This window comes from Pleurodeles waltl, chromosome 8 (genome assembly GCF_031143425.1).
Source record: "Pleurodeles waltl isolate 20211129_DDA chromosome 8, aPleWal1.hap1.20221129, whole genome shotgun sequence".
Taxonomy (NCBI): domain Eukaryota; kingdom Metazoa; phylum Chordata; class Amphibia; order Caudata; family Salamandridae; genus Pleurodeles; species Pleurodeles waltl.
Genome location: NC_090447.1, coordinates 228,319,522 through 228,333,570, shown reverse-complemented (window position 1 = coordinate 228,333,570; position 14,049 = coordinate 228,319,522).

Here is a 14,049-nt window from a genome sequence, read left to right as displayed (position 1 = left end):
CAAAATATACTGCTGACAACCGGTCAGCAGCCAAACACTCGTTCAGCCAAGGAAACAACCCAATGCTGATGGTACATCCTAGAAGCCTAGGAATCAATACAATAACACAAACACAAATGAGTCACAGACAACACAAGAGAACTACTGCCATGCAAGGTGATATTGATGTGGCAAGCGACATCAACATGATCTCAATCATTTTCTCTTTCAGCTGATCAGGGGTATGGGATCCAGCCATGGATTATGACACCATTTGGCAACCCAAGCACTGTAGCAGAGCGTGCCTACAATGAGGCACATAGGAGGACAGGCACCATAGTCGAGAGGACCTTTGGCATCCTGAAGTCGAGATTCAGGTGCCTCGACATCACTGATGGCAGCCTCCTATACTCACCAGAAATGGTCTGCAAGATCATTTTAACCTGTGCCATCCTGCACAACATTTGTGTACGAAGGAACATTCCCCTATTAGAACCAGAGCCACAAATACCTGAAGAGGAGGAAGAGGAGGATGCTGGCCATCAACATGAGGGGGACCAACCCAACACAGCTGCAGGTTGCGTAGGCGCCAAGATATTGTCAACAATTTCTTTTGAATCAAATCACCATCACCACTGTATTAACATATGTAAATAAATACCTATAATAATCACCATATCATGGTCTGGGTAATCATTTTTGCTCACCTTTATCTCTAACTATCAGAATAAGAGTGTAGCCTCTTGGAGCATTGCTGAAATACCGATCAGGACACAGAACTTTCCAAAGCAATTGTGATGCGTATTATTCAACAGTCACATTCACACACACTGTAAAGGACATATATCCTGTACATTTCACCTTTGAAAGGCAATAGCAGAGGACCACACCTACTTCACACATATATGTTGGCAGCATATGGCACACAACTAAGACACCATCAGTCAATGATGGAACAAAATGCATCATACATGAGGCAGGGGATGGGCAATTGCAACAGTAACATTAATGTATGGCCACACCCTTGACAGCAGTAACTGTTACATCACCTATCTTTGCAAGGACCATGTGTGACTAGAATTTCATATAAGCAGAATATAGAGAGCACAAGTACCACACCTATGACAAGCATTGCGTGCATGCCATTCCATGTACATGTCAGCCCATGTCCTAAGTCCTGACACACCCATGTTCCCAGTCTCACCCCACCCGTCTTAAGAGGTCACTGGAATGGTAATATGTGTACCCAGATATTCCCTCCTCTGCACACACACAGACTAACAATAATAATCCAGTGTGCTTCACTCTTTAGTAGGGTATGACATAGTCATTGTACATCTGTCTGCATGGAGGTCAGGTTAAATAATTCACTGGCTTGTAGTCTCTAAGCCCTGTTCTCACCTGTAGATTGCTTCCCATGTGAAAGGTAATGTTGGCCATTTGAACTCAAATCTCACCTACAGGACTTGTGAAAAACTGATGCAGCACACACTTGTGAGCACCTCCATGTAGACCAGCCATATGAACATGCACTGCCCATGCAGATGCTTGGAACAGCATGGAAGCTGCCATTTTATTGATTACACTGTTATGCATTGCCAGAAAAATAAGCTGTGTAACACAGCCCTTGGGTTTATGTGTCACCTTCCAAAACACAGGACGAACAAAGTTTTCCATGTCAACTGTCTTTTTCTTCCTCCGACCAGCCTTAGTCAGACCAGTGAGTATGTACCTTGTGATATTGCTGGATCCTGATTGACCCTGCATCCTGTTAGCCTGACTGGCACCTGTCTGTGCATTACCCTAAAGGTTCCTTGTGGCTACATATGTATCATAGTTGCTTTCCCAACCCTCACATTACTCTAGGGGTATTTTGTCAGGTGGTTCTTCAATGCATACTCAAATACGTTATATAGCATAATCTGCTTATTTATCGTACCATAATTGGGAACTTGTCTCCAAATATCCAAATCATGGCCTATCCCTTGTCTGGGTCTCCTGTATGCATGAGTGACAAAGTGTGACAGGCTACCATGGCCATATGCAGGGATTGGGTATGGTGCCCCAGCAACGTAAGATAATGTGCATGAAAAGTCCACACATGTTAGGACCCTGACAGTTCACACTCTCATTCACATTGCTCACAACATATTGATGGGCCGTGCGTGGTGAATAACTGCGAGATTAATCAACACAGAGGCTATGATGCTCCAAGATGCAGTGGGAACTTTACAGGCCAACCTGTGTACAAATGTTGTAATGACACCTGCCGGTACAAGACTCCTGAGATATGATCTTACTCAGCACACCAAGGTTGCCCTGTTGGCAGTCTAATAACACGTCTGCAGTGACAGGGTAGGACCATCCCCATTTGGGTACTCAAATCCTCATTGGCTTTACTTCCATTGATCTCAGAAGGATACTCAGTAGATACAGGAATAGCCGCCACTGACTCATGACTAGACCTGGACGTAACTGTGACAACATAGACCACAAAAAATATACAGGATTAACATTGGCCCACACACATGAACCAGACACCTCTGTGCAATTGGTCACTGGAAATATGTGGCCACGTGCTGCTTGGTCTGCTGGTCCGCCACTGCCACAGGAGAGTTGTGGCTCTGTCATATGACCTCAACTGTGGCGTGACATTACAAATGTGGTTCATATTTGGCTCTCCGTGTCAATAACACAGTACCCACTTAGTATGTACATGTGCCTGACTCATGGTCTGTTCACCAACAAAGTGCCTAAGAAGCAGTATCCAAAATTCCAGGACATGTGATGGCCAAGTTTGGACCATTGACATGAACAACCATCTGCTATCTATCCGGTGCATGCTTTGACATTTGTGGTGTTTATGTTACCTAAAAACTAGAAAGTGCACACAGCAGTTGTTGCTACATGTATGACTAACACATGTCCGCTCTCATTTCCACACTGACTTGCATCTGAGGGTTGGACACATTGACTCCACATTCATAAAAGCATATTTGCAATAATGCATCTTGTGATGCTCACACAGTGGGTCAACAACAATATTAGTAGCCAATGGACACACATTGAGCCATAGGCATTGCAGTATTGTAATTATGTGCATCACCTTGCTATCCTCTCCTGACGCCAAACATGGCCAGTTTGTGCAATACATATATGTACGCCACACGTTTGGCCATCTATTGCGTCTGTCAAGAATGAAAATCCTGTACATGAAGTAGCGGACCATGGTCCGCAGTAGTATAATGTGTCACATGTGCCCATACACTTTCATGACCAAAGTTGTTGCAATCAGCCTATCTCAGTATTGTCATAACTGTAATATTACATTAAAATGGTAAAATGACCCAAACCCAGTTAATGCCTGAAATGTTGCCCCATACGTGTCAAAAAATGACACACATGCGTCAAAAAATGACACTTATGGCAGAAAAATGACGCATAATGCCCTGAAATAACCATTGCCCCTGAGCTGTATATTCGACACTGTACCTCAGGAAATTGGTTAAGTGTAAAACTATTCCCAAACATATGGATGCAGGCTCAAATATACTCCTGTGCGTCAAAAGAAATGACAATATTTTGACGCATGACGATAAAAACGCCCACCATTTTAGGCAGGAAGTGATATCCCGTTTACAGAATATGTACAGTGGGTGTACTTTCACTTTCACTTTTCAGTCTGTGATATTTCCTGACTGTGTGGCTGTGTCTCATTTTGTCTCCTGTGTGGTCTTTTTATTGTCTTTTTTGTGATTAAAAACTTGTTGTAGTATCCTGTCTGAGTGTTTTGTGTGCTCATTGTGTTGTAAAGTATTGTCTTTGTTTTGTTGGGAGTCTGTTGTGGGTAGTGTTAGTTTGGGTATAGTTGGGCTGTGTTAGTTGTTTATTTTAATTTTTCCTGTTCTACTTTCCCCTTATTATCCTTTGTTCCCCTTTATCCCCTATTTCTCTTTTGCTACAAATATGTTGGGTAGGCCTCATCTTGGCAGGATGGGGGATGAGGAGCTGGGTGGATTTATATGGCTTGTGTGTCATTTCCTACCCCTAATGATTGAGGTAGGTGGGTGTGTGATACAGGGGTATCACACTGAGGCACGGAGGCTCTGGTAGGCAAAGGTGTTGGATCATCTGCAACGGATTTACATTACACCCAGAAACGACCACCAGCTGAAACACTGCTGGGCTGACCTTGTCTCCAGGGAGCAAGATCTGCTGGACCACCTGGGGATTGTGATTGGTGGCCCTGTTGGTGAGTACAAATCATGTTAATGTGCACGTTTAAATGCTCTGTAGTGACATCAGCTGATTTTTACAATATCTGCCGGCAATGTTGTTGAGTGTGTGGAATGCTACTGAAACATACTGGGTTATATATCTACTTTGTTAAGGACCACAATTGTTAGCTGTTAGGAAGCAAGAGTGCTGCAAACTTACTGAATACATTTGCATTATGTAAGTTAGTGCCGCCTTTGTATCAAACAGCAACACAAATCAGGAGCCAATTATGTATAGATATAGGCCACAGTTGCCTGTGAGGTATAGAAATTTCAAAATCATTACCATCATTTGTTGACGCAACAGCTATACTGACTTTCTAAACACAACATGAGGCTAAAAATGAGTGCAGGCTTCACGTCAATTGATGATAGCAATGTGGCCCGAACATATGCCTCATGTGTGTCTGGTGAGTGTGTAAGGAAACCGATCATGGAAATTCCAAAAATATTAGGGATTATTGTGCCCCTCCCTCATTTTGAATACATGTCTGTTCTGGATTTGGACACATAGGGAACAAGTTCTAGCTGCGCTCAGCTAACATCTTAGACTGGTATTTGGAGTTTGTAGTGCCACATTTCGATTAGTGATGGCTGCCCAAAGGTATGCACATGGGTTCATATCTCTATAGTTGGTGCAACACATCATAGCTGGGCCACATCAAATGAGGAAACTGTAACGACATGAGGGCTAACAACTGTCCCTGCCCACTGTACATTGTACCTGTGTGTCATAAATTTCTCATGGTCATAATGACTGGTAATGCAGTCCTCACGGAAAGTGGCTTTGGATGTCTCTCATGGATACACATGATGAGAAGAATACACTCCATTATTATGTCTGCTCACTAATGAAGGAGCATGTTTGCCAACACATGATAGTTAGGGCCACTGCATGTGTGCCGATATGTGTGTATCACTCACTGGAGACCCATGGTATATACATGTTAGCCGTGCTATGTAGGATGCAGTATCATCATGTTTGAGAGGCTTTACTTTCTGATGTAATCTTACACATAGTATTTGTCTTTGGAATTGTTGTACAGTGCACAGACATTGATCACATTTCTCCCTTCCATACCTTACAGGTGGACCGGCACCTTACACTGTTGGCGAGGTGGCTCAATTCGAGGACCCGGACAACTCCAGTAAGTGTTGATGTGTCTGTTATGTGTTGTGTTTGCTGGTGATGTGTGATGGACTCCTGTGTCTTGGACACATAGCAAGGTGTGATGCGCTGGCCAATCATTTGTTTTGTTCCATGAGTGGAATATCATTTTATCACCATCTTTGAGTTGGTCAATCCTTATCCTATTGTCTTATTTAGGTATTCTAGGTCAGTCCTGTAGGCACGGCAATGTGAATAGGGATGAGTCATGTGGATATAACTTGAATCAGAAAGAGTCGCACTGGACCAAATTAGTGAATTAGTCAGCCAGTCAGACCCAAATTCTCCCAGTATGGGGCTGCCAAATGCTTACCCACAGATTTCTGCTTCCCAATTCACTAATGTACTTATTAAACTGTAGGTTAAACTTCCTAGCTGCATGTAGCTTCACATGTAGTGCTACGAGTATGTGGCCCTTGAGTACAATGGCCCAGGTGTGCATGCAACTCATGGCCAGGGGTGTTCTTGCATCCCTGTGTTTGTTGTAAGTCATGTGTTACTGGTAGTAAATGATGTGGACAAAAGTCTGCATTTCCAAACATGAGTGGCGATGGGATTGGTCAAGGGTTAGCTGTCTCCTATTTGGAGATCCTCCTTACCTGTGGTGTGGGTGCTGAGCCAAACACATGTCCAGCTTTCCTAAGCTTCCTGGGTGTCCTTGTTGTTAGAAATTATTAGTTGTTAGTCCACCCGCCCCTCAGACACAGGTATAGGTTTGTGAATGGTGTACCTAGGACTGATGATACAAGTTTGGTACAAAGACATGTAAATCAGTGAATCACTTGTCTGAACCTAGGATACACACTCATGTTTAGCACATGCTTACTATTCTGGCATGTCCATTTACAACTCAAAGTTAATGTGGCCCTAGATTTCCATCCCGTACAATTTGTAGCCCTGGCAGTGGTGGAGGATGTGCAGCATGATTGTTAGCTGACAACTGGCGGAACAATGATGCCAAAATCATGGCTATTGTTACCCATCTTTTAGGATTTGGATGTGCTATGTGTGTTAGGAACTTTGTAGGCTGGCTTCTCATGTACATCCACAGGAACAATCAATGATCTATATGATGATATGAGCTGTTACAAGTACAATAGATGTATTGTCTGATTTACTTCTTGTGCCATTTCACACAATGCAGTACATAATGTTAGATTTTCTATTTGTCTTAACAGCTGCAAATATGACCCCCATCCAGGTCAGGGAGTTTCAATGGGGGGCAATGAGGTACCAACACATACTTCAAGTCGAGTCTGGGTACCGCAACATGGCCCGCAGATATCGCCATGAACGAGCCTCTGGAGCCTGGAGGGCATTTGCACAAGGCGGCCCTTCTTTGCCTACCACAACCACCACCAGCACCACCACCACTACCACCCAGGTGGCACCACCCAGCAGCTGGGACCATTGTGGGACCATCCACAGCAACTGCTCCTGGCCCAAGAACAGCACCACCTGCAGGGCAGCCCACAGCCATGGACAAAACACGGTCCCATACTTCCTCGGCTGGCACCCAGACCACCCCTGCAGCCATTGACCCTGCTGCTTTTGGACAAATGGAACCGAAATTGGACCGTGCCCTTAGAAAGATGGGCAGACTGCGGCAGGAGGTGCGACAGGTCAACCAGCGGGTGCGTTCCATCAAGAGGACCCTCCCGAGGGCCAACCTGTAGACTATGAGACAGACATGATTCCCTACCCCCCCTCATCTTTCCTGGTTCTTATACTTTGTGGGTTTAGGAGGCTTAGTGTTAGGTTAGTATAGGCTGTTCGTTTAGTTAGTGTTAGTGGGTGGGGGGTCCTGACTATTTCTACTGTTTATTTTTAAGTATGTTTGGGCAATGTTGGGGTTCTTGTGTTTTTACAAAACAAAATAATAAGTAAAAATAAAAATAAAAAACTATAGATATATACATATGTATATATACTTGTTTAGTATAGGATAGTATGTGTCATGTTGATGTTTAGAACGTTTCTTTAAATGTGATAAGTAAGCTTAGCTTAGGTTACTTAGGGACAGTTGTGGGTAATGAGTAGTGAGAGTAGATTAGGGTAGGTAAGGCTTTTCCCTGAGTTTTCACTTCTGTTTTTACTGCTTAATAAATGTGTAGGTAACCCTTTACAGTATGTGTCACATGCTTGTAGATCAGGGCCTTGGCATGAGTGTACAGTGTTTCTTTTGTATTACAGTTTGTGTCCTATGCTGCAAGCAAATCCCAACTGAGCTATAACATTGGCAGCTACCCCAAAGCTACTTAGCTAAGATTTGGCCATTCATTGCAACCACCAATCACAGTTACTATGGATCCCAAAGTGTTTTTTTTTCGTAATGTATGTTTTCAATGTCACATACTGTGCTTCCAGATTTAGGATTGGGGGACACTGTGCTATGTCTGACTGCAGTCTCATGTCCAAGGAAACCCTTACAACGTGAGTGGTCGTAAGCTCTCTTGTAGTATAGTGTACATAACTCACATAGATCATTTGTTACACTGTTCAGCATGATTACTTATTTGGATGTAAACTCATACACCTCCATTCATGCAGTTTGGTGAGTGTTCACTTATATTTGTGGGCAATGTTAAACATATGTTAGTTTTGCATTGAAGCAACATTTTGAAGGCACTATTTTCTGGTTTTGACATCCCTTGAGGAAGCGTTAATCTGTCCAACACAGCATTATGGTGTATAGTTTCTCTTGTCCTCAGAAATTACCCTCAGGAAGGGTAGAGTATGGTATAATCCAGGCCTCTGTGAATAGTTATCAGCCCATATTATTTCAGGACAGTTGTACTGACAATCTGTGATATTTGACAGGAGGCAAAAATTCAGTGATCTACTGCACGGTTGATGTGTCACATTACACAGAGACAACGTGGTTGTGTAAGTGCTATTTATTGAAAAGTGCTGTAGAGCTATATGTACATTGTCCATGATTGTGAGTCCATTATAGTGACATCTTCCATTGTGATCCTAAACGAGTGCAATAGGACATGTCATTGGACATGCTGGGGTGAAGTGTCTGACAGTGCAGAGGGACAGGACTTGCCAATGAGTTAGTGAGAGACAATCACTGGGCAGGCTGACAAGATATACAGTGTCTTGCAGAACAGTGCTTGAGTACAGTTGTTGCAAGACTGGCATGTTACAAAGCGCAGGACCTTGGCAATAGGTGGCCATGTGGCGGGGACTGGTGCTTCCGGGTACTTTTACGTGTGAAGGTGATCTGTTCATGGTCTTCATCTTCTGATGTGTGTGTTGCCTCCTCTGCCCTTGGTGGTGGTGGTTATGAAGAGGCAACACACACCTCAGTGTGTGTAGGCGTGGATTCAGACATCCTGGTAACTGCTACCTGTGGGGGTCTTAACGGCAGTACTGCTACAAGGAGGATCTGCTGCTTCTTAAGAATAGCAGCCACATCAGGATGGTAGGCACCCAGGTCGGCCCTGAGGGGTTCAATGTTGCATTCGTGCACTCGTTGACAGGATTGCTGTTGTAGGTGTTGGGTCAACTGTATTACAGCTGTGCTGATTTCCTTCAGCCTTTTTTCTACTTCCTGCAAGATAGTTATTCGCCCTTGCAAGCTGCTGCCTGTTCTTCAGTTGACATCATGCACGGACGCACCCATTCTAGGCTGGCTGCCATTGTTTGCATCCCCACCCACACCTCCTTGGCCAGCTCCTGCTGTACTCCGACTACAGTTCTCTCAAAGCTGGTGCCAGTGTCGTCAGAGTCCTCAGCTGTTTTGGAGCTGCAGGTTGTACAATTGGGGTGGATCCTCTGCGATGGCTGCTGTATCTGTGCTCCTCCTTGTGACCGAAGGTGGGGTCTGGAGGGTTCCGAGGACCTCTTGCAGGGTCTGGTGGCTGATGTTTGTCAGCTCATCATCCATGTCATCAGGGTAGTCCTGGACAGGCATATCCGCAGGAGATCCATCGTCCTCTGCAATGAAATACGGTACAATTAGTGTGTCTGTGTTGTGGCATTTTTGATGTGACATGACTGCCTTGTGATGCTTTTCACATTGTGATCTTGGTTCCTGTTCTTTGCTCCAGTCTTTCAGATGGGCATTCTCCCAGGCTCATGCCCCACCTGCATGTCACATGTATTGTGGTCAGTTTGTGGACTTGTCAGCATCATCTCCTCTAAGTGTTGGTTCTGGCCAAATAGTGAATTGCCACCTTCTTGTACTACTCAACCCTCCGTCTACTTCTATTCTCATGGTGAGGCCTTTCACTGGCTGTGGGTGCTCTGATGCACTAGCAGCACACTTAACAATCTGATCTTTCACATCCACCTATATGTAGTTGAAATGTAGCGTATACTATGTATAGCATTGTTATGGCACAATATGAATGTCAGCATTTGTAATGTGTACTGCTGATGTTGGGGAATGTGTGGTACATTGGATTGCCCTGATAGTCGTAGCAGTTTCTTATTTCCTCCTCTGACTGTGCAGGTGTATTTCAGTGACCGGTTACATGTGTCCTCCCTCTCAATGCTGTTGTCTGAGCAGTATGACATTTGGGATGTTGCATTGTGACCCAGGCACAGGATGGACCCTGACATGACATAAGCAACATGGGTGTGACATTAGTGCTGTGTACCTCCTAATGTTGATGACATTGGTTGATGTTTGCGGCAACTATGGGCATTCACATTTGACAGGACTGGAACAGTTGTCTTGTTTCAGGGCATTGTTAACGTTGTCATCCTAAACCCTCTAATTTGGGTGTGTATGATCCATGGGGACGTTACTGCCATTGGCTACCTGACCAGCACACACAGCAGAGGTGGTAGTGGCAACTGTTGTCAATGTTACATTCCAGTTGTCGGTATGGCTAGAGGTTGTAATTGGGCGCTAGTTAATGTAGGGAGTATAGTGGCTGACGTGTGACGGGATGTCAGTTTGACGTTGTGCCCTTCCCTCCTGGCGTGGCTTTACCTTTTCAACATCGTTGGCATAGCAGCATACCCCCATGGAAAGGTTGTTGGTGTTGTGTAGTGGTGTGCCCCAGGTTTTCTCAGAACGGGCCATGCCCCTTTGCCGTGCCCCTTTACCCATGCCACTCCATGTATGTGATGACTTACATGCATTGTGCAGTAGGTATTCCCCCCCCAGTTGCAGTTAACATTAGTGCATTTTAATTCCCCATGCAACTTACCCTGCATGTGTGTTGTCTCCTGGTAGTCTGCGCTGTCCTGTCCTTGAATCCCTGTGATGATCTCCTCAGAGATGACGGCTGACACCATCTCCTCCATGTGGTCCAGGGCCACCTGCGGTGCTGGACTCCCACCTCCAGTATGCAGTGCTGCCTTCCTGTTCCTGGCCATCTTTTCCTAGGTCCTGCGCTTCCAGTCATGCCAGCATTTCTTGCAATCGATGACTGTTCTGTGTACTTCTGCCACACTGTTGATCTTGTTAACAATTTGTTGCCATATGGCCTCTCTCCTACTGATTGGCAACTTTGAGGTGAAAACAGTTGGTGCTGGTGTTCCGTCACCTCTTTAACCAGAATTTCCTGCTCCTTTGCACTGAAGCGACACTTTCTTTTCTTCTTCTCCCTGTTGTGGGTCTTGTGTGGGTCCTCCTGGCTGGTCCCTGGTCTGTTGTCAAATTCCTGGGGGTCTGTACAGGCATCTGGGATCCATTTTGGCTCTCCTCTGCACAAATGGCTGTGTTTGCAGTGAGTTTTGATGCTATTGCATCAAGAAACGCCGTATATCCGCCACGTTAACGTCGTTTTCCTTTACGACATGAAGCTGTGCTGTGCGTCAAAGAAAATGACTCACACCTGTGGTTTGCGCCACCGTGCATCAATGTATAAATTTGACACCCGCACGGCGCACAGAAATGGCGTTAGCCGGCGGTAATATTTTTGATGCAAAACTGCGTTGGCGCAGTTTTGCGTCAAAAAGTATAAATATGGGCCAACCCCTTTCCTGGATGGAGATGTTACACTGCCTCCCCCAGGCAGGCACCCTGCACCAGTGTTCAGCTTCAAATGATTTACCACCCTTGAAATCTGACCTCTACCTCTGCTACTAGCAGCAAATGTTTTTCCCCACATTTGGGTGGGGAAACCAGTGGGAAAATCAGCAAGGACAGAAGGAGTAGCCATCCCAAGCTTGCACCATCCCTCAGGTGTGGTAGGCGAGGTGACCACTCCATTTGATTTTCATCCAGCTTGGATGGCAGGAAAATAGCAAATCAGGTTTAGGGTTGTGACCACTTCTGACAGGAAGTGGTCACTTAGTGGTCGTAGCCACTCTACGATAGGTGGCTCATTGGCCACTACCAGGTACTCCCCCGTATGCCCCCTGATTGCAGTTTTTAGTGGGCATCCCTAGACCAACAGATGAGATTTGATGGACACAAGAAGATCAGGAACAAAGATGATGAGGTACGAGAACAGAAGTCCTGCTGCCACTGACAAATGAATCAGACAAACCAGCCTGACTAGAAGCCACATGACAGACTGGAAGGATAAAACCGTGTACGAAGTTTTGCGGCACTGGGACAATCAGGGCCTGAGATGTACCACTGCCAGGGGTACTGGACCTCCAATATCTGACGCCAAGAAAAAAAGTCCACCCTGCACTCTCACAAGACCAGAAGCAAGTATCTCTTGTCGGACTTCAGGACACACAAGAATGACCCCCAGAGCGTCTCTGCTGACCTGCAGTCTAGCCTACAAGTGACGTGCTCTAGGCTCCAAGGACTCCAAGACGCACAACTCCTGGTTGACCAATCTACACTGCACCCTGCCTCCCTAGTCCCTTCATCGACAAACTGTGGTTTAGAAGTCCCTTACCTCTTGCACCCTCCAAAGGGACACACAGGACTTACCTTTAAGTCCATCTGTGCAGTTTGTTTCCAAGTGGTCCCCCTCTCCATTGTGCACCAGCTCCAAGACTTTAAGCTGCTGCTCCCGCTTGAACCGGTAACCACCCGAACTCCTCCATCTGGCCCACAGGACATCTCAACAGCATAAACATAAAAATAGAAGGTGACACTGGTGAGAACATTGCCTGATTTTATGTGCATTTTTAAATATTTTCCTATTCATCTCTTCAGTGCGTAATTACACACTAAATAGAACATTTTCTAAACTTTGAAAAATTATAACTGCTATCTACCTATGGATACCTAGGTGGGGCTTCACGGACTCTCTGCACAGTGCAAGTCATTTTTTAACACTATATAGCGAGCCAGCCTCCAACAATATGTGTATGTGAGATTGTTTAAGGTAGTATGAAATATATAGAACATTTTTGGAAGTACCTGAGACTATTTAAGAGTGGCAGTGTAAGTGCTTTTATATATGTATTAGTAGGTGACTAAGACACCGTTTTTTTATGAGGTGCAGAATAGGTGTATGAGAAGTTGGTTCAAAGTGTGTTGCCATGGAACTTCATCTTGTACATGTGCTGCTTTTCTGCATGATCTAACTGCTAGGAAAAAAAATGGAATGCTAAGTGTTAAACTCATACTTAACAGTGTATTAGAAGATGTGAATGTTTTACATGTCTATACATAGTATGTTGCTCACAGTGAATGTTTTTCTTTGAATTCTGGGATTTGTAGTGCTATTTATTCCATTTTAAAAGAGGACTACAAGACTCAGAATTGAAAGGGGAAATGCGCTGTAGGTATATATGAAGCATTAAACTGTGAAAGTTGACACCTATGTATTAGAGCTCCTTTTGGGTAGGTGTTGGTAAATTATAGGGCAGGTTTGTATGGGCTTAGATAGTAAGATATATTCTTTAAACTAAAACTGAGTCACATGTGTAGTACACAATTACTATGCATAATTAAACATGCAGTGTTTAAACATTGGTCAGACCTACTAGTGCAGACCGCGTCTATGGTTTCACACTGCCAGCTTCTCATGTGATATACAAGCTGTTTGCCAAATGTCAAATCCTTGTTTTAGTAGACATTACTCATCTCGGAGATATGCGGTAAGAATGTCATAAAGTATGGTGTTTTTTTGCTTAAAGAATGAGAGATCTCATTTTGAGATGAAAAAGTTATTCAAGTACTTGCAGGCTCCTATGCAAAAGTATTACATAGAGTATTCCCCCCATAAAGCAAGTGACATACATGTTCATAAATGCATAGAATATCCTTCACACTCAATCATACAGCTACAGAAGGACTTAGTCAGAAACTACTCATGCATTCAGCAGTATCAAAGGCAGTTCAAGACACACACATATATCCCTCTATGCCCCAACACAGACACTGAGGTATTCATTCAGCCACTTACAACTACATTTAGAGAGCCATAGAGGTACTAAAACAGAAAATCATACTCCAACATATTTACTAAAACATCTCATGGCACAACTATAGGTGGACTCCTACATAGGATCATTGCACCAGTTTGTAAAGCCTTGTGCCATGTTATATCTGTGCCAGGTATAATGTATGCAAGGTATTTGTTCCCCATTAAAAGCCACATAGAATTGGTATACTGCACCATCACAGCGTCAATTTGTTAATGCCTCCTTGGAGCAGGTGTTAAAGTGACACTGGGCTTTTTAACTTTGGACACTCCTCACATTGCTGGAGTACCATCATTTTTTCATTCTAGTCCAGCATGCGTCAGTTTA